This window comes from Hyla sarda, chromosome 2, assembly GCF_029499605.1.
Source record: "Hyla sarda isolate aHylSar1 chromosome 2, aHylSar1.hap1, whole genome shotgun sequence".
NCBI classification, from domain to species: domain Eukaryota; kingdom Metazoa; phylum Chordata; class Amphibia; order Anura; family Hylidae; genus Hyla; species Hyla sarda.
The window spans coordinates 15,442,956-15,464,947 of NC_079190.1; the positions used below are offsets into that span (position 1 = coordinate 15,442,956).

General features: G+C 42.9%; 1 protein-coding gene across 3 annotated transcripts in view; it reads right to left on the reverse strand.

Annotated features, from left to right (window-relative positions):
• Nucleotides 1-21,992, reverse strand: part of P2RY6 (pyrimidinergic receptor P2Y6) — a 110,421-nt gene that overhangs the window by 62,449 nt on the left and 25,980 nt on the right. The window contains exon 1 of one of the 3 annotated variants that reach the window (XM_056561224.1): nucleotides 8,071-8,226. The exons of the other annotated variants lie outside the window; for them this stretch is intronic. The gene's annotated coding sequence lies outside the window, so the exon portion shown is untranslated. Of the gene's footprint in view, nucleotides 1-8,070; nucleotides 8,227-21,992 lie in introns of those variants that run through there. 3 annotated transcript variants of the gene reach the window in all.

Here is a 21,992-nt window from a genome sequence, read left to right on the forward strand (position 1 = left end):
TTCCCAATGTTCCCTGCATCTGGAGATGATGTCGGACCTGTTTCCCACTGAAAGGTCTAAGGTGGCTTTCGTAGTCAGCCTTCTGTCCGGAAAAGCCCTGTCATGGGCCACACCGCTCTGGGACCGCAATGACCCCGTCACTGCCTCTGTACACTCCTTCTTCTCGGAAATCCGAAGTGTCTTTGAGGAACCTGCCCGAGCCTCTTCTGCTGAGACTGCCCTGTTGAACCTGGTCCAGGGTAATTCTTCCGTTGGCGAGTATGCCGTACAATTCCGTACTCTTGCTTCAGAATTGTCCTGGAATAATGAGGCCCTCTGCGCGACCTTCAAAAAAGGCCTATCCAGCAACATTAAAGATGTTCTGGCCGCACGAGAAATTCCTGCTAATCTACATGAACTTATTCACCTAGCCACTCGCATTGACATGCGTTTTTCCGAAAGGCGTCAGGAACTCCGCCAAGATATGGACTCTGTTCGCACGAGGCGTTTCTTCTCCTCGGCTCCTCTCTCCTCTGGTCCCCTGCAATCTGTTCCTGTGCCTCCCGCCGTGGAGGCTATGCAGGTCGACCGGTCTCGCCTGACACCTCAAGAGAGAACACGACGCCGTATGGAGAACCTCTGCCTGTACTGTGCTAGTACCGAACACTTCCTGAGGGATTGTCCTATCCGTCCTCCCCGCCTGGAAAGACGTACGCTGACTCCGCACAAAGGTGAGACAGTCCTTGATGTCTACTCTGCTTCTCCACGTCTTACTGTGCCTGTGCGGATGTCTGCCTCTGCCTTCTCCTTCTCTACAGTGGCCTTCTTGGACTCTGGATCTGCAGGAAATTTTATTTTGGCCTCTCTCGTCAAAAGGTTCAACATCCCCGTGACCAGTCTCGCCAGACCCCTCTACATCAATTGTGTAAATAATGAAAGATTGGACTGTACCATACGTTTCCGCACGGAGCCCCTTCTTATGAGCATCGGATCTCATCATGAGAGGATTGAACTTTTGGTCCTCCCCAATTGCACCTCGGAAATTCTCCTTGGACTTCCCTGGCTTCAACTTCATTCCCCAACCCTGGATTGGTCCACTGGGGAGATCAAGAGTTGGGGGTCCTCTTGTTCCAAGAACTGTCTAAAACCGGTTCCCAGTAACCCTTGCCGTAACTCTGTGGTTCCTCCAGTAACCGGTCTCCCTAAGGCCTATATGGACTTCGCGGATGTTTTCTGCAAAAAACAAGCTGAGACTCTACCTCCTCACAGGCCTTATGATTGCCCTATCGACCTCCTCCCGGGCACTACTCCACCCCGGGGCAGAATTTATCCTCTCTCAGCCCCAGAGACTCTTGCCATGTCCGAATACGTCCAGGAGAATCTAAAAAAGGGCTTTATCCGTAAATCCTCCTCTCCTGCCGGAGCCGGATTTTTCTTTGTGTCCAAAAAAGATGGCTCCCTACGTCCTTGCATTGACTACCGCGGTCTTAATAAAATCACGGTTAAGAACCGCTACCCCTTACCCCTCATCTCTGAACTCTTTGATCGCCTCCAAGGTGCCCACATCTTTACTAAATTGGACTTAAGAGGCGCCTATAACCTCATCCGCATCAGAGAGGGGGATGAGTGGAAAACGGCATTTAACACCAGAGATGGACACTTTGAGTATCTGGTCATGCCCTTTGGCCTGTGCAACGCCCCTGCCGTCTTCCAAGACTTTGTCAATGAAATTTTTCGTGATCTCTTATACTCCTGTGTTGTTGTATATCTGGACGATATCCTAATTTTTTCTGCCAATCTAGAAGAACACCGCCAGCATGTCCGTATGGTTCTTCAGAGACTTCGTGACAACCAACTCTATGCCAAAATTGAGAAATGTCTGTTTGAATGCCAATCTCTTCCTTTTCTAGGATATTTGGTCTCTGGCCAGGGACTACAGATGGATCCAGACAAACTCTCTGCCGTCTTAGATTGGCCACGCCCCTCCGGACTCCGTGCTATCCAACGCTTTTTGGGGTTCGCCAATTATTACAGGCAATTTATTCCACATTTTTCTACCATTGTGGCTCCTATCGTGGCTTTAACCAAAAAAAATGCTGATCCCAAGTCCTGGCCTCCTCAAGCAGAAGACGCCTTTAAACGACTCAAGTCTGCCTTTTCTTCGGCTCCCGTCCTCTCCAGACCTGACCCTTCCAAACCCTTCCTATTGGAGGTTGATGCCTCCTCAGTGGGAGCTGGAGCTGTTCTTCTACAAAAAAATTCTTCCGGGCATGCTGTTACTTGTGGTTTTTTCTCTAGGACCTTCTCTCCAGCGGAGAGGAACTACTCCATCGGGGATCGAGAGCTTCTAGCCATTAAATTAGCACTTGAGGAATGGAGGCATCTGCTGGAGGGATCAAGTTCTCCTGTTATTATCTACACCGACCACAAGAACCTCTCCTACCTCCAGTCTGCCCAACGGCTGAATCCTCGCCAGGCCCGGTGGTCTCTGTTCTTTGCCCGATTTAATTTTGAGATTCACTTTCGTCCTGCCGATAAGAACATTAGGGCCGATGCTCTCTCTCGTTCCTCGGATGCCTCAGAAGTTGAACTCTCTCCGCAACACATCATTCCACCTGACTGCCTGATCTCCACTTCTCCTGCCTCCATCAGGCAGACTCCTCCAGGAAAGACCTTTGTTTCTCCTCGCCAACGTCTCGGAATCCTCAAATGGGGTCACTCCTCCCATCTCGCAGGTCATGCGGGTATCAAGAAATCTGTGCAACTCATCTCCCGCTTCTATTGGTGGCCGACTCTGGAGACGGATGTTGTGGACTTTGTGCGAGCCTGCACTATCTGTGCCCGGGATAAGACTCCTCGCCAGAAGCCCGCTGGTTTTCTTCATCCTCTGCCTGTCCCCGAACAGCCTTGGTCTCTGATTGGTATGGATTTTATTACTGATTTACCCCCTTCCCGTGGCAACACTGTTATTTGGGTGGTCGTTGATCGATTCTCCAAAATGGCACATTTCATCCCTCTTCCTGGTCTTCCTTCTGCGCCTCAGTTGGCTAAACAATTTTTTGTACACATTTTTCGTCTTCACGGGTTGCCTACGCAGATTGTCTCGGATAGAGGCGTCCATTTCGTGTCTAAATTCTGGAGGGCTCTCTGTAAACAACTCAAGATTAAATTAAATTTTTCTTCTGCATATCATCCCCAGTCCAATGGACAAGTAGAAAGAATTAACCAGATCTTGGGTGATTATTTGCGACATTTTGTTTCCTCCCGCCAGGATGACTGGGCAGATCTCCTCCCATGGGCCGAATTCTCGTATAACTTCAGGGTCTCTGAGTCTTCCTCCAAATCCCCATTTTTCGTGGTGTACGGCCGTCACCCTCTTCCCCCCCTCCCTACTCCCTTGCCCTCTGGTCTGCCCGCTGTGGATGAAATTTCTCGTGACCTTTCCATCATATGGAAAGAGACCCAAAATTCTCTCTTACAGGCTTCATCACGCATGAAGAAGTTCGCGGATAAGAAAAGAAGAGCTCCTCCCGTTTTTTCCCCTGGAGACAAGGTATGGCTCTCCGCTAAATATGTCCGCTTCCGTGTCCCTAGCTACAAGTTGGGACCACGCTATCTTGGTCCTTTCAAAATTTTGTGTCCAATTAATCCTGTCTCTTATAAACTTCTTCTTCCTCCTTCTCTTCGTATCCCTAATGCCTTTCACGTCTCTCTTCTCAAACCACTCATCCTCAACCGTTTTTCTCCCAAATCTGTTCCTCCCACTCCTGTTTCCGGCTCCTCGGACATCTTCTCGGTCAAAGAAATCTTAGCTGCCAAAAAGGTCAGAGGGAAAAATTTTTTTTTAGTGGACTGGGAGGGTTGTGGTCCTGAAGAGAGATCCTGGGAACCTGAGGACAACATCCTAGACAAAAGTCTGCTCCTCAGGTTCTCAGGCTCTAAGAAGAGGGGGAGACCCAAGGGGGGGGGTACTGTTACGCCGAGCGCTCCGGGTCCCCGCTCCTCCCCGGAGCGCTCGCTTCACTCTCCCCGCTGCAGCGCTCCGGTCACGTCCTCTGACCCGGGGCGCTGCGATTCCGCTGCCAGCCGGGATGCGATTCGCGATGCGGGTAGCGCCCGCTCGCGATGTGCACCCCGGCTCCCCTACCTGACTCGCTCTCCGTCTGTTCTGTCCCGGCGCGCGCGGCCCCGCTCCCTAGGGCGCGCGCGCGCCGGGTCTCTGCGATTTAAAGGGCCACTGCGCCGCTGATTGGCGCAGTGGTTCCAATTAGTGTGTTCACCTGTGCACTTCCCTATATCACCTCACTTCCCCTGCACTCCCTTGCCGGATCTTGTTGCCATTGTGCCAGTGAAAGCGTTCCTTGTGTGTTCCTAGCCTGTGTTCCAGACCTTCTGCCGTTGCCCCTGACTACGATCCTTGCTGCCTGCCCCGACCTTCTGCTACGTCCGACCTTGCTTCTGCCTACTCCCTTGTACCGCGCCTATCTTCAGCAGCCAGAGAGGTGAGCCGTTGCTAGTGGATACGACCTGGTCACTACCGCCGCAGCAAGACCATCCCGCTTTGCGGCGGGCTCTGGTGAAAACCAGTAGTGGCTTAGAACCGGTCCACTAGCACGGTCCACGCCAATCCCTCTCTGGCACAGAGGATCCACTACCTGCCAGCCGGCATCGTGACATATATATATATATCAAAAGGCTGGATTGTGAGTCGCTCACCCTGTGCATGCCCACCGCGCCACCTGTGCCGCAGACCGGCCGGTACCGCCTCCGGCTGCTCACTTGTAAAGGAAAGAACAAGGTCCGGCACTAGGTTGTAGGTAAAAACTTCTTATTTCTTTATTTGTTTTACCTGCAACCTAGTGCCAGACCTTGTTCTTTCCTTTATATATATATATATATATATATATATATATATATATATATATATATATATAGTCTAACTTTAGATGGTGTTGGCCGGTTTTATCTAGTTTCAATTAACCATTGTCTTAGTTCTGCCCTTAGTGATGCTTGAAAACTATCCAAATGAGGTTTTTGTTGGATAACAAGCTTTTGCTACTAAGAAAGTGTAAACGGAACCCTGTGATTGGTAATAAAGTTATACACCATGAGCCACCAGGGTTCCTTATCCAATTAGCTCACACTTAGAGTGTTGCCCTATAAAAGGGTTGTAATCTATTTTGGGGCACGTTTTTTTTCTGCGGAGCTGTTTCTCTGCATACAAGAGAACATCCACCTGTATACATGTGCATTACATCTGTCTGATAATCAACACGGCTGGAGTTGACTGATCACAAGAAGAAATAGATCCTAACATGCTACCAAAAAGTAGCCTCTGAGATAGTGTCCATAGGGCAGTGGGGGAAGTACGTTTTGTGGCAAAACCCAGTGTTTAATCACCTCACCCCACCTGTAATCATTAACATATCTGCCTAAGACCTAACTTCATGCCACGTTTTGCAGCAATCCAACATTTCTATCTGGGTGCATTATTTTCTCCCGTCATTGAGTGTATTTGGCTCTATAGGAGGTATCTACTGGGAACTGCTATGGGAACATAATGGTGAAGGACCTCAGCATCCACCTTTGCCTCCCTCAGCACTACACCTGCCCAATTCCTACATAATGGATTTAAAGGGGTACTCCGGTGGAAACCTTTTTTTTTTTTTTTTTAAATCAACTGGTGCCAGAAAGCTAAACAGATGTGTAAATTACTTCCATTAAAAAAACTCTTAATCCTTCCAGTACTTATCAGCTGTTGTATAATACAGAGGAAGTTCTTTTCTTTTCTCTGTGGTCGTGACGTCATAACCCCGCCCCCTCATGATGTCACACCCAGCCCTCTCAATGCAAGTCTATGGGAGGGGGCGTGACGGCTGTCACGCCCCCTCCCATAGACTTGCATTGAGAGGGTGGGGTGTGATGGCATGAGGGGGCGGGGTTATGACATCACGAGCACCCGGCACAGACTCCAGTTTGTTCCAAACGCTGAGTAACTCTTTAAATTGTTGCGTAGTCTGTTGCTCTGTAATATGTATGCTTGTCTGTACCCTGTGTTGTACAATGCTATGAAATATGTTGGTGTGATATATTTTCCTTTTTTGGCACCAAATTGTTCCATAAGATTATTAGGCCAAAATCACTACAGAATTTCACTATCATTTAACACTTGGACCATATTTGGAAATAAGAATCTCCATAGATCTGTCAGGGATCACTGACTCCACAAGATAAAGGAGCAGATTTGTGATGAGAACACGGAATGTACAGAAGATGTATGGAGCGATTATAGGCCTTACTTATCAAATCTCACGCTCAACCATATAGAAGTAATGAGAAAAGCAAACGGAGACTACCATAAATGGAAGAGAGACCGTCCATCTATGAGGAATATTCAAGAAGGTCAGAAAAAGTTGAGAAAATGTCAACATAACAGTAAGATTACTGGTGCAAAATCAATTCCTACAGTATATTGTGTACTAAGGACAGAGCACATTCAACAATATAACTAGTATAATATAACTACTATAATACTGCCCCTATGTACAAGAATATAACTACTATAATACTGCTCCTATATACAAGAATATAACTACTATAATACTGCCTCCTATATACAAGAATATAACTACTATAATACTGCCTCCTATATACAAGAATATAACTACTATAATACTGCCTCCTATATACAAGAATATAACTACTATAATACTGCTCCTATATACTAGAATATAACTACTATAATACTGCTCCTATATACAAGAATATAACTACTATAATACTGCCTCCTATATACAAGAATATAACTACTATAATACTGCTTCTATAGACAAAAATATAACTTCTATAATACTGCCTGCTATATACAAGAATATAACTACTATAATACTGCTCCTATATACAAGAATATAACTACTATAATACTGCTCCTATATACAAGAATATAACTACTATAATACTGCTCCTATATACAAGAATATAACTACTATAATACTGCTCCTATATACAAGAATGTAACTACTATAATACTGCCTCCTATATACAAGAATATAACTACTATAATACTGCCCCCTCTATACAACAATATAACTACTATAATACTGCTCCTATATACAAGAATATAACTATTATAATACTGCTCCTATATACAAGAATATAACTACTATAATACTGCTCCTATATACAAGAATATAACTACTAGAATACTGCTTCTATAGACAAAAATATAACTACTATAATACTGCCTGCTATATACAAGAATATAACTACTATAATACTGCTCCTATATACAAGAATATAACTACTATAATACTGCTCCTATATACAAGAATATAACTACTATAATACTGCTCCTATATACAAGAATATAACTACTATAATACTGCTCCTATATACAAGAATATAACTACTATAATACTGCTCCTTTATACAAGAATATAACTACTATAATACTGCCTCCTATATACAAGAATATAACTACTATAATACTGCTCCTTTATACAAGAATATAACTACTATAATACTGCCTCCTATATACAAGAATATAACTACTATAATACTGCCTCCTATATACAAGAATAAAACTACTATAATACTGCTCCTATATACAAGAATGTAACTACTATAATACTGCCTCCTATATACAAGAATATAACTACTATAATACTGCTCCTATATACAAGAATATAACTACAATAATACTGCTCCTATATACAAGAATATAACTACTATAATACTGCTCCTATATACAAGAATATAACTACTATAATACTGCTCCTATATACAAGAATATAACTACTATAATACTGCCCCCTATATACAAGAATATAACTACTATAATACTGCCTCCTATATACAAGAATATAACTACTATAATACTGCTCCTATATACAAGAATATGACTACTATAATACTGCCTCCTATGTACAAGAATATAACTACTATAATACTGCTCCTATATACAAGAATATAACTACTATAATACTGCCCCCTATATACAAGAATATAACTACTATAATACTGCCTCCTATATAAAAGAATATAACTACTATAATACTGTCTGGTATGTACAATACTTTATCTTGCTATTACCTATGGTTTTGCTGTCTGTCTTCTCTTGCTCTTTGCTGTTGTGATCAGGTTGGTGAGGATTTTGTATTTTTCAGTTTCCTTTGTATCTGGTATAAATTTCTGGCGCAGTCATGTGACCTTGCTGCGTGGTTTATCACTGTTTTGATACAAGATATTGTAAATACTGTATCTTCCTAGAACAGGAAACAATGGGGCAGTGATCTGGCATGTACTAGTGGATACAGGAGAATATCTGGTTATGTAGTCTACCGCCATGATCAGTGACCTTTCACCCCAGGTACACAGTCAGGTCAGGTGGTGACGGTAGAATGAAAACTTTCCTTTAGGTCAGTGGTCTCAAGCTGTGGCCCTCCAGGTGTTTTAAAACCTCAACTGCCAGCATGCCGGGACAGCCGGGCAATTGCAGGGGAACGCCGGGGGTTTCAGCCACTTGTATCTTTATCTCATCTACACTCCTGATGACCGTGATGGGAGAAACGCGTCGAGAGTTTTGACTGTGGACATCTATGGAACAGCTATCCATATAAGTATACATTTATTTATCACCTTATCTATTCTCAATCATCTATTCATTTAGAGGCTGTAATACTAACTAACAAAGGGTTGGCCTGTCAGTAAATGTGTGCCTATGTTAAAGGGGTATTCCAGGAAAAAACTTTTTTATATATATCAACTGGCTCCAGAAAGTTAAACAGATTTGTAAATGTGTTCTAAAAAAAAAAAAATCTTAATCCTTTCAGTACTTATGAGCTTCTGAAGTTAAAGGGGTTATCCAGGAAAAAAACTGTTTTTATATATCAACTGGCTCCTGAAAGTTAAGCAGATTTGTAAATTACTTCTATTAGAAAATCTTAATCCTTTCAGTACTTATGAGCTTCTTACTTCTTTTAAAAAATATTAATCCATTCAGTACTTATGAGCTTCTGAAGTTAAGGTTGTTCTTTTCTGTCTAAGTCCTCTCTGATGACACCTGTCTCGGGAAACGCCCAGTTTAGAAGCAAATCCCCATAGCAAACCTCTTCTAAACTGGGCGGTTCCCGAGACACGTGTCATCAGAGATTACTTAGACAGAAAAGAACAACCTAAACTTCAGAAGCTCATAAGTACTGAAAGGATTAAGATTTTTTAATAGAAGTAATTTACAAATCTGTTTAACTTTCTGGAGCCAGTTGATATATATATATATATATATATATATATATATATATATATATAAAAAAAAGTTTTTTCCTGGATAACCCCTTTAATAAGAATGAATAGGCAGGCACATAGAGGGACATTTATCAATGTTTGCTTATGTATTCTTTTTTTTTAGTAATTTTTTTCATACTTATTTTTTTTGCCTGTTGATAATTTTCTTTCACGTTAGCAATTTTTCCTTTTTTTTTTACTTTGGTAGTAGCTTTTTCTGCTCCATGTTTGAGCTGGAGTAAACGTAGTCAATTTTTAACCTTGTTGCGACTTTTTTATTTTGCGCAGTTGCGACTGTCGCAGTTGATAAATACCCGACTAAAGCAAATCCATTTTGAAAAATTTACTACGTAAGCAAGTTTGAAATCTCTTGCTTTTCTTGTTCTTCACGCAAATTGTCGCACGAAAACACACGTAGTCGCAGTTGCGACATTTGTGCGACAATTATAGTAAAGAAAACCTGACTAAACCCGTTGATAAATGTCCATCATAGAGAGCTGCATTGGGGAGGTAGCCTCACATAGGTGGAGTTAAGCAGGCCCCCGGATTGGCCAGTTACAGAGGAAGAGGTGGGATTACAAGGGGTTAAAATAGAGACTCTCACAGCCGGACGGCCTCTTTCGTGGACCTCCGGCCGGGTAAGCAAGCAGCTGCCCGCCCTCCCTTCCCTTGTTTTGTGGGTATTTGGTTCAGTTCCTGTCTTTTGTGTGTTAAAAATACTTCTGTTGTTCTGTTGTTTTACAAAAAAATTAATAAAGAAATAAAAAAAGGTTAAAAAGCAAAACAAAAAAAAATAAAAAAAAATAAAATAAAAAAAAGAAGAAGAGTTATCAGAATGGTTTTGGTTTATCCATTTTGGGAGGCGTTGGGGGATCAGCTTTTTGGCTGGTGCTTTCCAGCCGGTTCTTTGATGTTTTCGTGCACTTGTGTACCTGTACTGATGTTGTTTTCTTTTAGGCTAAGTCACAGCGTGGCGGAGGAGAAATGGAAATGAGGAGTTGCGGAAGTGTAGAGTGTTCTGCCCGTCGAAGAGGGCGGCCGGCAGACCGCTTACCTCAGAGTTTTACAGTTTTAACAGTTTCAAGATTTAAACCGGTTAAAATATTTTACCAAAATAAACGCTGTGGCCGACCCCCAGTCGTCCAGCAAAGAGTTAATCTTGTCAATGTGGTTTTATGACAATACAGATAAAAGGAAAACGCAAGAGAATAAGCAGGTCCGGGCAGTTTATAGGGTGTGGAGAGTATTGTATACTAGGTTCCTGTGCGGGACCGTCCTTTTCAGGGCGACAATTCCGCCTAGGGTTAGGGCCTTTAACAGGGATTAGTGTAGGGAGTGATAGGCTCCCGACCCCGATCCTCCAGTTGTCCCTCCCTATACCCTACCCTGTGCCATCTGGCGTTAGGGCTGGATAGATACATATCTGTATACTTATCAATATTGTTATCTCGAATTCTATTTGTAATTGGACCCAAGAAGATAATAAAATGCGACGTATGATGCTTCAACGCATGCCCTGCCCATTTATATAGGACACGTCCTCATTCTACCGCATTTGATCACAAATAGTGCCGTTGTATTTGATATATAACTGGTGTCAATGTTTTTGCATTGTCATATCTTAATAGATTTCTTTTGCAATCGATAAAATGAGCTTTGGGACATGTGACCGCTGAAACTGCACGGTGCAAACGTTTTGGTATATTTTAACCAATTATACCTAACATGTGATAATGATAATCATTTTCATATGTAAGTTGAAACACAGTCATTAACTGAAACAGGAGTATAGGTGGATTAAAACTGGGCGAGGAACAGCCAAACTCTGTTACAAAGGTAAGATTGTAGAAGACATTGTCATATCATAGGTCATGCTATGTGGTGAGACTGAGCACAGAAACAAGACAAAAGGAATGGGTAATGTTGGGTAATGTTGAGTACGGAGGGCACAGTTTAGTGCAGCAGATTAAAGTCCAGCGGTGCCTTCAGCTCTGTACTGGCAGAGATCAGTGGGACTCAGATGTACCCATCTACTGTTCATAGAAGTCAGTCCAGAGGTGGCCTTCATGAAAGAACCCTTGGCGTGAAAACAAGGGCAAGCTATGCACAAAAGCATAGGAACTGGAGTCAACAAATGCTCTAGACCACATCCGGCCTGCCACAAGGTTTTTACCCGTTCTCCTGTCTTGCCAGGTAGCACTTACATCATGGGGCTGGCAGGCGAGTGACGCTGGCGGTGTATTGCTCCCCCTCCATAACATTGAGTCCTATGGAGGAGCATGTGACCCATCACGTCACTCTGCCTCCTCTAAGGAGAGTCAGTCCTGGGCTACAGGCTACAGGATATCTGGACTTGGTTCTCCAAGATGTTTGGACAAATCCTGCTAAGGTCCTTCAAAAAGGTCCTACACCAGATCTACACAGCACGGTGCAAAAGTTTTAGGCAGGTATGGAAACATCACTTCATTGAGGTATATGATAATCATTGTCCTATGTAAGTTGCAAGACAGTCATTAACTGAAACAGGAACCGAAGTATAGGAGGCTTAAAACGGGGCGAGGAACAGCCAAACTCTGTTACAAAGTTGAGATTGTAGAAGACATTGTCATATCATAGATCATGCTCTATGGTGAGACAGAGCACAGCAACAAGACAAAAAGACAGGGCAATGTTGAGCACTGAGGGGAGAGTTATCACCCAAGTGCAGCAGATTAAAGTCCAGCAGCGCAATCAGTTCCAAACTGGTAGAGATCCGTGGGTGAACGGAAACTATTCACACCAAATATCTTACACTATTAACACTTCTATTTGTAAAAGCATTCTTACTTTGCATCATTTTGCTTCACCTGCCTAAAACCCTTGCACAGTATGGTACATGTAGTATTTTGTTAATCCAAATATAGGATCTGTGTATGAATATGGGTAATGGTAATGGCGGCATAAAGATATACTAGGGTGGCAGTATTTTTATTTGGGTCCCTCTCTTTCTCTTTGAGCCTTTCTCTTTTCATATGTCTTTTAGAATAAAGGTAAAATCAGAGGCAAAATAAGATTCTGCCCAGCACTGCTGCCTGTCAGACCTCATATCCGTACGACTCCCCCGCAGCAAGAAATGATCTTTACATGAGGTCTATAGGAGCGACTGATGTCACCTGAAGAAGGAGGAAGAACCGGAACAGATCACATCGAGGAACATCATAGAGTACAGTGCGGAAAGAGCAACATTACTAGGGCAGGAAATATCTGGAATATTCATGGAAGAACTATTGCACTTGTACATAGGAGCAGTAATATAGTAGTTATATTCTTGTATATAGGAGCAGTATTATAGTAGTTATATTCTTGTACATATTAGGCAGTATTATAGTAGTTATCTTCTTGTATATAGGAGGCAGTATTACAGTAGTTATATTCTTGTATATAGGGGGCAGTATTATAGTAGTTATATTCTTGTATATAGGAGCAGTATTATAGTAGTTATATTCTTGTAGATAGGAGCAGTATTATAGTAGTTATATTCTTATATATAGGAGCAGTATTATTGTAGTTATATTCTTGTATATAGGAGCAGTATTGTAGTTGTTATATTCTGGTAAATAGGAGCAGTATTATAGTAGTTATATTCTTATATATAGGAGCAGTATTATAGTAGTTATATTCTTATATATAGGAGCAGTATTATAGTAGTTATATTCTTGTATATAGGAGCAGTATTATAGTAGTTATATTCTTGTATATAGGAGCAGTATTATAGTAGTTATATTCTTATATATAGGAGCAGTATTATAGTAATTATCTTCTTGTATATAGGAGGCAGTATTATAGTAGTTATATTCTTGTATATAGGAGCAGTATTATAGTAGTTATATTCTTGTATATAGGAGCAGTATTATAGTAGTTATATTCTTGTATAATGGAGCAGTATTATAGTAGTTATATTCTTGTATATAGGAGCAGTATTATAGTAGTTATATTCTTGTATATAGGAGCAGTATTCTAGTAGTTATATTCTTGTATATAGGAGCAGTATTATAGTAGTTATATTCTTGTATATAGGAGCAGTATTATAGTAGTTATATTCTTGTATATAGGAGGCAGTATTATAGTAGTTATATACTTGTACATAGGAGCAGTATTATAGTAGTTATATTCTTGTATATAGGTGCAGTATTATAGTAGTTATATTCTTGTATACATAGGAGGCAATATTATAGTAGTTATATTCTTGTATATAGGTGCAGTATTATAGTAGTTATATTCTTGTATATAGGGGCAGTATTATAGTAGTTATATTCTTGTATATAGGGGCAGTATTATAGTAGTTATATTCTTGTATATAGGAGCAGTATTATAGTAGTTATATTCTTGTACATAGGGGGCAGTATTATAGTAGTTATATTCTTGTATAATGGAGCAGTATTATAGTAGTTATATTCTTGTATATAGGAGCAGTATTATAGTAGTTATATTCTTGTATAATGGAGCAGTATTATAGTAGTTATATTCTTGTATAAAGGAGCAGTATTATAGTAGTTATATTCTTGTATAAAGGAGCAGTATTATAGTAATTATATTTTTGAACAAAGGGGAAAGTGACAGGTGCAGAGAATAGTTAGTGTGGGAGACCAGATATGAGGAAGAGATATGAGGTTGAGATATGAGGATTAGGTATGAGGATGGGACAACGCTGGGTACTCAGCTAGTATATAATTTATCAGTACATACCAGGGCAAAGGAACTAACAAATCCTGCGTTGTGCAAGCATAAGTGGATCAGTGTCACCATTCACTGACAGCAAGCGTGAATTTTGAAATTGTTGAGGATGGTCGAAAGCACAAAGTATATTAGAAAGTCGCAGAACCTTTCACTAATACCATGATTGGGAATCACATACATAACACGTGATGGCCTCTGTATGGGGGAGCTCTGCTTTTATCTGGACATCTGTGTCTTGTACCGGGGTCATATTTGTCTTCTCTATTCGCAGGATATTACGAGGCTGACACATGTAATCTGCAGTGAATAAATGCAGCCGTTCTACAAATCCCTCATCGCAGTTACTGCCAGGGAAGAAAACCTAAGACCCATCATGTCAGTGCCAACAGCTGCCTCCTGTCACCGGGCGCCTGTCCATGACTGAATCCAGATACTTAGGCCATTTCCCCAACAAGTCAGTGCTTTAAGAGTTTCCTTCCTATTAGACGGCTTACAGCAGATCGTGCACTCTAGAGCAGTGTTTCCCAACCAGGGGGCCTCCAGCTGTAGCAAAACTACGACTCCCAGCATGCCCGGACAGCCAACGGCCTTCAGACAAAGTAGGCAAATCCCTACAGTGAGACGGCTGTCAATGTTTATCTATTGTCTTCGATCTATATGCAATGAGCTCCCTCTAGTGGTGGCTGGAGGCAGGTAGAATTTTTTTTTAATTTCCTTAAATTACATCGTATTTGTTTAAATGGCACCTGTCATTTAGAAAAAAAAAAAACTTTGCATATGTCATAGCGATCAGAATCCGACCGGTCACGAGAATGAGTCGCTCCTGGCTCTCTGTCACATCACCTGGACGGAATTGCAAGGCAAGGCTATGGGGCTGTCCAGGTCTCATACATAGACACAAAGTGGGGAGAGAAGCGCACGTGGTTGGTCAAGGTCTGGACACTCACCCCAGAAAATATCAATTTTTTTTAAAATTTAAACAGGCACGCATTAACCTCTTGGGGAATGTTCACGTTGCACTAATCCCTTTTCACACTGAGGAATTTTAGCGGCCATGGAAAGTCACATTAAAGGGGTACTCCGGTGCTAAGACATCTTATCCCCTATTCAAAGGATGGGGGATAAGATGCCTGATCACGGGGGTCCCGCCAGCGGCGGGACCCCCGCGATCAGGCATCTTATCCCCTATCCTTTGGATAGGTGATAAGATGTCTTAGCACCGGACTACCCCTTTAATGTGCTCATTCTTTCGGCGCAATTACGCGCTGACTGCATTGCTGTCTATGATGGCGATGCAGGTCTGTGTGGTCCTACTGCTAAAGGTTTTAATCAGAGATGGAATCTCCAGCCTGGGATATCTTTGGGCAGAGATTCCGCAGTGTGATCGCCAATATGTGTTTTTATGATGGTCAGTAAGGGATACTGTTACAGGCTATGCTCCATTACAGCATAGTCAGGAACAGTGACCAGGGCCGGCTCTGCCTATAGGCAAAATAGGTGTGGTGGCCCAGTACAGAATGTATAATGAGAAATATGGCACCCTCCTAATTTTTCGGTGCACAAGTAGGTTCCCAAGCCATCAATATTAGGTAGAAAAACTCGGCACTCGGACAGAACTGAGTATTATTTGAATTTTCTTTGGCAATCTTTAGAATCTGACGTTTCTGTCCAATCCCTGGATCTTCCTCAGACCTGTTAGCAGTCACAGACTGCATTCTACGCACCTTTCTCCCGGCAGGAAGCCGTATTTCTTTCATCTCGCACCTCCTCAGCAATCAAACTCTGAGGAAGGTCCAGGGATTGGACCGAAACGTCAGATTCCAAAGATTGCCAAATAAAATTCAAATAATACTCAGTTCTGTCCGAGTGCCGGGTGCCATTCTGTACCCCTGTCTGTCCTATCAGGTGGACTCAGTCCATGTCCCCTGGCCCCACACTCCTCAGGAGTCTTCTATAATATAAAGTTATGTTTGAGCTAATACAATGCTGTGAGTTATAATAATATGTTCTTGTGCCTTTAACCCCTTAAGGACTCAGGGTTTTTCCGTTTTTGCACTTTCGTTTTTTCCTCCTTACCTTTTAAAAATCATAACCCTTTCAATTTTCCACCTAAAAATCCATATTATGGCTTATTTTTTGCGTCGCCAATTCTACTTTGCAGTGACATTAGTCATTTTACCCAAAAATGCACGGCGAAACGGGAAAAAAAATCATTGTGCGACAAAATCGAAGAAAAAACGCCATTTTGTAACTTTTGGGGGCTTCCGTTTCTATGCAGTGCATATTTCGGTAAAAATTACACCTTATCATTATTCTGTAGGTCCATACGGTTAAAATGATACCCTACATATATAGGTTTGATTTTGTCGTATTTCTGGAAAAAAATCATAACTACATGCAGGAAAATTTATACGTTTAAAAACGTCATTTTCTGACCCCTATAACTTTTTTATTTTTCCACGTACAGGGCGGTATGAGGACTCATTTTATGCGCCGTGATCTGAAGTTTTTATCGGTATGATTTTTGTTTTGATCGGACTTTTTGATCACTTTTCATTCATTTTTTAATGGTATAAAAAGTGACCAAAAATGCGCTTTTTTTGACTTTGGATTTTTTTTGCGCGTACGCCATTGACCGTACGGTTTAATTAATGATATATTTTTATAGTTCGGACATTTACGCACACGGTGATACCACATATGTTTATTTTTAATTTTTTTTACACTGTTTTATTTTTTTTATGGGAAAAGGGGGGTGATTCAAACTTTTATTAGGGAAGGGGTTAAATGACCTTTATTAACACTTTTTTTTTACATTTTTTTTGCAGTGTTATAGGTCATTGTTATCCCATAGGGACCTATAACACTGCACACACTGATCTCTTATACTGATCATTGTTATCCCATAGGGACCTATAACACTGCACACACTGATCTTTTACACAGATCACAGGCGTGTATTAACACGCCTGTGATCAGTGTTATCGGTGCTTGACTGCTCCTGCCTGGATCTCAGGCACGGAGCAGTCATTCGCCGATCGGACACCGAGGAGGCAGGTAAGGGCCCTCCCGGTGTCCTGTCAGCTGTTCGGGATGCCGCGATTTCACCGCAGCGGTCCCGAACAGCCCGACTGAGCAGCCGGGTCACTTTCACTTTCACTTTAGAAGCGGCGGTCAGCTTTGACCGCCGCTTCTAAAGGGTTAATACCGCACATCGCCGCGATCGGCGATGTGTGGTATTAGCCGCGGGTCCCGGCCATTGATGAGCGCTGGGACCGACGCGATATGATGCGGGATCGCGGTGCGATCCCGCTTCATATCGCTGGAGCCGGCGCAGGACGTAAATGTACGTCCTGCCTCGTTAAGGGGTTAAATACTGTTGCTATGGGTTATGTTACCAAGGAAGGTGTAAGGTGAACAGGTGACTTGTTGGTGACCAATGGGACATCTCTAATTTGCTCCCATATATAGCTGGGAGGAGTCAGCTTAGTAGAGAGTTTAGAGTAGGAGTGCTGCTGAGGTACAGTGGAGTGAGGACCTGAGAGTTGTCTGGTGTCCTGAGGGAGGCCAAGGCCTAGTCACGCAGCCGCGCATTTACTACCAGTTAACCCCTGCAGGTGAAAGTCAAAGCCTGGCAGTAAGCACAAATACAGGGGAGAAGTCTAGTCAAGATAGTCAAGTGTGGTGTCCCGGTACTGTATTGCATACCGTTCCTTGTGTGGTGGTCCCCAAACTCAGAGTTACTACGCTGAGGTAGGGTCCCCCAGGTGGGACAGCCCCTAGTCGCCTCTCTTCTACTCTAATTCTATAGTGTTTAAATGTGTATATATTCAATAATGTGTGTATTTAATATAATGTATAGTACTTCCCTTGTTAGCGTCGCAGGACCTTCGATCATGTGACTATGTTAATTCCTCTACAGTATGTTAGAGCACCTTTAGAGGTCCTTGGGTCACATGCTACCCATAATTCTATGTAAAGGTGATTGACAGAAGTATTGGACCAATGAGCTCTAGTCCAGCCCCTGCCCATATAGGGGAGCTGTAGCCAATTATTGCTCTCTTGGGTTGCTGCTCTTATGGATGCCGGACTAGCAGGACGGACCTGCGCAACTTTTAAAGATAAGCTAGGCCTGAAAAACCTACCGGCCTCAGCAGAATCTAAACCGTGAGTTCTAAACTAATCCCCGCTAAAGCTAGCGTGACTACTGGACCGCAACTAAATCCCCTAAATCCAGTGGAATAACGCATATCAGCCTAAAGACTCTAAATTGCTTAAGGTCCCAAACTTTGTCAATCTCCAAGGGAATTTGCATTTGTAGAGACTGTTCCTGTTGTGAAGTTGCATAAAATCTTCAGTAAAAGTTCCAACTGTTTTCAGCAAACTCTCCGGTTGTGGACATTCAATTATTCTATACCTCCCTATCGCTCTTGGGAAGGGTGGCGGTAGGACAAGCATTACTGAGGAGCCCTCACCCTGGCGTCATGAATAGAAAGGGTTAACCAGACACCCTTTAGTCACCGCACAGCTACACCCCATATACCCTACTCCCCCAGGCTATCCCACACAAGTGTCATTTACTAAAGTCAGCCTGGGTTGCAAAAGTCAGTCCAAGTCCACTACAAGTCCCAACGAGCCAACAAGCTTCCTAAAGTTCACCGTGCATCTCCTTGGGCCTGAACTGAGCTGTAAAGACTTTAAAGAGTACCTCTCAGTAACTTGATACATTTTATAATTCTCCCAGTTCACTGCCCCCATCATGATAAACCACCCCCTGCCTTTATTTTTATTATTTATTAGTTTTCTACCTTGATATTGCTCTGTATTTTCTGCTCAGCCTCAGATTCAGGTTCACAGACTGGGAAGGGGCGTTCCCCAGCAGACGTGACATCATCTCAAGCCTTACAGGGGAGAACTTCCTCCCTCACTCTGCAACTAACAGCAAACGGCAGTTAAGTGTGAAATGAGCTATGATTGGATGAGGCTGCACACAACCCCCTCAGCACTCCAGACTGTATTTCCTGTGTTTGGACTTCTGCCAGGCCAGCAGGAGTCCAAAGTCTGTGAAAAGATGGGGGGAAATTGGCTCTGGACAAGTAGGGAGACACCTAGTGGCAGCTTTTTTAAACACAAACAAAACATAGAAAACCTCATTTTTGTTAAACAAAGTATATTAGAAAGATTTCTTATTTACTATAAGTGCAATAGCAAAAATTTGTTTTAATGAGAGTGCCACTTTAACACCTTGTCCTCCCCCCCCCCCCCCCCCCAGCAGGCGTGACGTCACGGAAGCCTGCTGGGGGGGGGGGGGGGAAGGGGGAACCGCTTCCCCGGTTTCCGCTGGTGTCCGGAGCAGGGGAGAAGCAGCGGAGAAGCTGCAGGCCGGCTGGGAGAAGGTGAGAGCTTCTTCCATAGCTCGGTTACCTGTCTCCAGCCGGCCCGCTGGCCATGTCCGCCGCTGTTGCTGACACAGTGCTCGCTCCCGCCGGTCTGATTGACAGGCAGAGAGCAGCGCTGTGCTGGTCACGTGTCCTGGCTGCTGTCAGATTTCGGACTCATACCAGGCCAGCAGCATGAGTCTGAAATCTAGTGTCCAGCACATGTAGGGAGACCCCTAGTGGTGGGTTTTCCCAAGTTAAAATAAACATAAAAAAAATATATATATAATAATTTAATAACATATATTCAGAAAGTTAATAGAAATAGCTTTCTCTTTAACATATAAAAACTTTTTTTAATGATCGGTACCCTTCTAACAGCATCTGCCCTTCCAACACCCTCACCACATAGGCAGCTGCCTAGAGTGCTCTTTTGAGAGGGGAACTGCTCTGCCTGCCACAATACACTTTGCATCTGAGGTCACAACCACCCGCTCTCAGTCAGCTCAGGTCAGGTCTAGCATCCTGACAGCGCCCCCACCCGCTCCCCACAAACCCTTAGACATATCACAACAACTGGTCACCCCAGTAGTAAGGAGATTACATGAGGAGGGGGTTTGTTACAGTGTGTCACCCCAGTAGTAAGGAGATTACATGAGGAGGAGGTTTGTTACAGTGTGTCACCCCAGTAATAAGGTGACTACATGATGAGGAGGTTTGTTACAGTGTGTCACCCCAGTAATAAGGAGATTACATGAGGAGGAGGTTTGTTACAGTGTGTCACCACAGTAATAAGGAGATTTCATGAGGAGGAGGTTTGTTACAGTGTGTCACCCCAGTAGTAAGGAGATTACATGAGGAGGGGGTTTGTTACAGTGTGTCACCCCAGTAGTAAGGTGATTACATGAGGAGGGGGTTTGTTACTGTGTGTCACCCCAGTAGTAAGGTGATTACATGAGGAGGGGGTTTGTTACAGTGTGTCACCCCAGTAGTAAGAAGATTACATAAGGAGGAGGATTGTTACAGTGTGTCACCCCAGTAGTAAGGAGATTACATGAGGAGGAGGTTTGTTACAGTGTGTAACCCCAGTAGTAAGGAGATTACATGAGGAGGAGGATTGTTACAGTGTGTCACCCCAGTAGTAAGGAGATTACATGAGGAGGAGGTTTGTTACAGTGTGTCACCCCGGTAGTACATAAGGAGGAGGTTTGTTACAGTGTCTCACCCCAGTGGTAAGGAGATTATATGAGAAGGTTTGTTACAGTGTGTCACCCTGGTAGTAAGGAGATTACATGAAGAGAAGGTTTGTTACAGTGTGTCACCCCAGTAGTAAGGAGATTACATGAGGAGGAGGTTTGTTACAATGTGTCACCCCGGTAGTAAGGTAATTACATAAGGAGGAGGTTTTTTTTACAGTGTGTCACCCCAGTAGTAAGGAGATTACATGAGGAGGAGGTTTGTTACAGTGTGTTACCCCAGTAGTAAGGAGATTACATGAGGAGGAGGTTTGTTACAGTGTGTTACCCCAGTAGTAAGGCGGGGCATGTTAGGGCAGAGCCAAGGGGGCGGCAAAATTAGCTTTTACCTGGGATGGTAAAAATCCTTGCACCAGTCCTGACAGTGACTCCAATTTAGGGACATCAGCTATTAGGGTTTGTCTCCCATTTTTCACACTGCAGCTCTGCTCTATAAGTGACTCTCTAGTTTTTTTGTGTGTATTTGTTTCTTCTGACCAGGGGGTTTGTATTGAGAAAAGATTTTTATTTATTTATTTTTTGTGCATAAAACTAACCCGGCTGAGTCTGCAGGACGCGGTACCCAGCTGCGTACATCTAAAACAAGCGGCCGGCGTAGGTCATTCCATTGTCTTTGCTGGAAGCAGAACCACAGATCTATAGACGCATCGAGACGAGTCAATCTGGGTGAAGTCGATGTTGCTTTTAAAGGGGAATGGAGAAAAAAAACTGATATTTTGTAAATATTAAACATGGAAAAAAACATCAGGACCGTAAGTTCTTGAGAACTGAGACTGGATTCATAGGGAGGGGATTTATCATGGGCGCAGAATTTTGCGCAATGCAAAACCTGCTGTGCAAGGGGGTGTTCTCCGAGTTCATCGTTTGGTGCGCGTCACCAAATTTAGTGCAACCATCGCAGTTGCTTACAAAGCCACGATGCAAGCGCTGAGCAAGAAAGGCAGCGCAGACAATATAAAAATACAACAACAAGCAAAGCTGCAGTGTAAAGCATGGGGGACAAACAGAACAGCTGCCTGGACTGGAATAATCAGAGACCAATTAAAGGGGTACTCCAGGAACAAAAAAAATAATAATATCAACTGGCTCCAGAAAGCTAAGCAGATCTGTAAATTACTTCTATTAAAAAATCTTAATCCTTTCAATAATTATCAGCTGCTGAAGTTGAGTTTTCTGTCTGGCAACAGTGCTCTCTGCTGACCTCTGCTGTCCATTTTAGGAACTGTCCAGAGCAGCATATGTTTGCTATGGTTATTTTCTCCTACTCTGGAGAGTTCCTAAAATGGACAGCAGAGGTCAGCAGAGAGCACTGTGGTCATGACATCAGAGGAAATGCATTTCTTTATTGGATTTCTCTTTAGTATACAGCCCCTAAAAAGTA